The sequence below is a fragment of the Monodon monoceros genome, unplaced genomic scaffold (genome assembly GCF_005190385.1).
Source record: "Monodon monoceros isolate NGI ecotype Baffin Bay Population unplaced genomic scaffold, NGI_Narwhal_1 Super_Scaffold_12, whole genome shotgun sequence".
NCBI classification, from domain to species: Eukaryota; Metazoa; Chordata; class Mammalia; order Artiodactyla; family Monodontidae; genus Monodon; species Monodon monoceros.
Window position 1 is genome coordinate 10,021,854 of NW_021703768.1, and position 3,218 is coordinate 10,025,071.

At 41.7% G+C, this 3,218-nt stretch overlaps 1 pseudogene; it reads left to right on the top strand.

Moving 5' to 3' along the window:
* Positions 1 to 1,142: 1,142 nt before the first annotated feature.
* LOC114892044 lies at positions 1,143 to 1,486 on the top strand (annotated as a pseudogene).
* The last annotated feature ends 1,732 nt before the right edge of the window (positions 1,487 to 3,218 follow it).

Here is a 3,218-nt window from a genome sequence, read left to right on the forward strand (position 1 = left end):
CAATGATTTGGTTTCCAGCTCCAAATGGAAACTAAGGCAGATGCCAAGCTTCTTACATTAGGATCAGGGTTTAAATGGGTTCTCACAGCTTCCTTAAGGCACCAGGCCCTTCCATCAAGAAAAAGGCTCTTTGCTATGGTTATCACAAAAGGTAAACAGGGGAGTGCAGGGACCTCAGATATCCTGTTTTCATTTCCTTTGGATATGTACCCAGAAGTGGGATTTCTGGATCATATGGCAGTTCCAGTTTTAATATTTTGAGGGCAGTATGGATGGTCCTAGAGGACATTATGCTGAGTGAAATAAATCAGACAGAGAAAGACAAATACTGTATGATTTTGTTTATATGTGGAATATAAAAAAGCCAAACTCATAGAAATGGAATTGAATGGTGGTTACCAGAGGCTAGGGGATGGCAGAAACGGGGAGATGTTGGTCAAAAAGTGCAAACTTCCCTTTAGAAAATGAATAAGTTCTGGGGATCTCATGCACAGCTTTGTGATTATAGATAGCAATACTGTACCACATACTTGAAAGTTACTAAGAGAGTCGATCTTAAGTGTCCTCATCACAGGAAAAAAAAAAGAAATAGCAATTATGTGATGTGATTGAGGTATGTATTAGCTAACACCCTGGTGGTGATCACATTGCAGTATATAAATGTATCAAATCAACATGGTGTACACTTTAAACTTACGCAATATTATGTATCAATTATATTTCAATAAACTTGAAAAAGAAAGGAAAAAAGACTCTACAGCAATTTATAGTAGCATCTGACAGCACTGAGGTAAAGTCTCCTGTGACTAGCATAAATAACAGTCCTGGTTTGCTTAGGATAGAGGAATTTCCCAGGAAACTGGAACTTTCCATGGCTAAAACTAGAAAAATTCTGGACATCCTGGAAGGAGATGCCCACCCTCTCTGTGGCAGGAAGGAAAGCTATACCTTGCAGAGCTGAAATACACACACACACACACACACTCATGCATACACATGTGGGCGCACGTTTGTGCATGCACACACACATACAGTATTCATAGGTCTGACGTTGAAATATTAGCTATTTTGTTAGCATCCTGAGTATTCGATCAGGAAAAAATAAAAAGCTTTTTTTCCATGACAACAGTGTTCACGTAAACATGGTGAACGTTCCTAAAACCCGTCAGACTTTCTGTAAGAAGTATGGCAGGCACCAATCCCTCAGAACAGGGAGGGCAAGGACTCTCTGTGTGCCCAGGGAAAGCACCATTATAACAAGAGGCAGAGCGGCTACGGTGGGCAGACTAAACTGATTTTCCAGAAAAAGCCTAAAACTACCAAGAAGATTGTGCTGAGGCTTGAATGCATTGAGCCCAACTGCAGGTCTAGGAGAACGCTGGCTCTTAAGAGAGGCAAACATCCTGAACTGGGAAAAGATAAGAAGAGAAAGGACCAAGTGATCCAGTTCTCAGCTTCGTATCCTGTTTCATTCCAAAGACAATAAAGTCTTGAGATTATGTTTTTTAAAAAAAAAAAAAAGATGAAAAGATTGTAAAAAAATACTTTAGCTAATTCAAAGTTTGCAAATATATAACTGTCTGTTCTCTGTATAATAATGTGAAAATGATGATGGTTTTGTACTGTTGACCACATGAAACATACAGCACCAAAGTTTCTGAAGTGAAATGGAAATTGTATCATTATTTCTGCTTTTCAGAGTTTTAATGGTTCAGTAAAGGGCAATGACAGACTCTCCAAATCTCAGCACGTCGAAAAATTCTTTCTTCCTGAGTAGCAAAGCCCATCTGTTTTTAAACTGTGAGGGAGCTGCTGACACTTTATTAAGCTGTTGTTTTGCTTAAATTGCAGTTATTTAAAGTGACACTTCCCTCCACTCCGGCTTTCCAAAGTGCAGTAACCATAACTACTTCTTCTTTGGGAAACTGCATGTGGCTGCTCCTCCTTGATTAATACACAGAGTCAATATTTTTGCTTTATTTTAAGGCATCACAGCATGTGGATGTTTTCTTGGATATTCACTTTTTCTTCCTTTATTTTCCCCCCTCGTCTCCTGCTGTAAGAGTAGATGCACTGACTATTCTATTTCTAGCAGGAGGAAGAAACCCATGTTTGAAGGAAGTCTTGTTTGCTGGTTATTTAAAATTTTCTGATCACAGCCTGTAGCATCTGTGTTGTTAAGCTGGATTTGATTACTTGACTTTTTTTTTTTTTTAACTTTTTTTTTTTTTTTTTTTGCAGTACGCGGGCCTCTCACTGTTGTGGCCTCTCCCATTGCGGAGCACAGGCTCCGGACGCGCAGGCTCAGCGGCCATGGCTCACGGGCCCAGCCGCTCCGCGGCATGTGGGATCTCCCCGGACCGGGTCACGAACCCGTGTCCCCTGCATCGGCAGGCGGACTCCCAACCACTGCACCACCAGGGAAGCCCGATTACTTGACTTTTTAGTGAAGAAAGCTCCTTCCCGAAATTTCAGCTCCCTTCTCTTTTTTTCCGGCTTCCTGGTTTTCCTGCAGATCAATCTACCCTGATCTGGGCTGTAACTTGCATCCTCTCCTCCCCTCCCTATGGGGATGAACATTTCATACACAGCGAGAGGTGCTTTAAATGTCATGGTGTGTCTGACCTTCTGGATCTCAAAGGTCAGACACACACGTCTGTTAGAAACAGTTTTCCAAGGAATCATCAGATTCTAGAGTTGGAGTCCCAGTTTCGTGTTCTTGGTACTTATTCTTGTGTTCTTATTTTACATATTTTCTCAGTTTACTTCTAGCCACTGTATTCAGAAGAAAAATAAGAGATGTCAAAGTGGAGTGGCCTTGAGAAGATCAGAGAAGATAAGTCCTCTGCATCTCTGGATGTTTGGAGACTTTGTTTCTCTCCCTTTCTTGAGCTTCCTTATTTCCTTTTCATTTATCTACTAGTCAAAGCCCACACTCACTGTGCTGGTGGTGGATACCTTACCTGAGGGGGCGATTAGGGATGCTACAGGTAAAAGGATGAAGAGGAAGGACGTGAAGGCAGAGTTCTGGGAATCTGGACATGTGAAGGGTGAAACTGGGGGTCTGGGACAGAACCCAGGAAATTTCATGGAGCAGAAGACACAGATTTCCAAGAGAATGAAACTCTTGTTGCACAGAGTTAAATCCCCTGAGTGTGTTTGGGGGTGTGAGACTGAGTGCGAGCAAGGTACTAGAATTCAATAGTACAAAAGAGCAG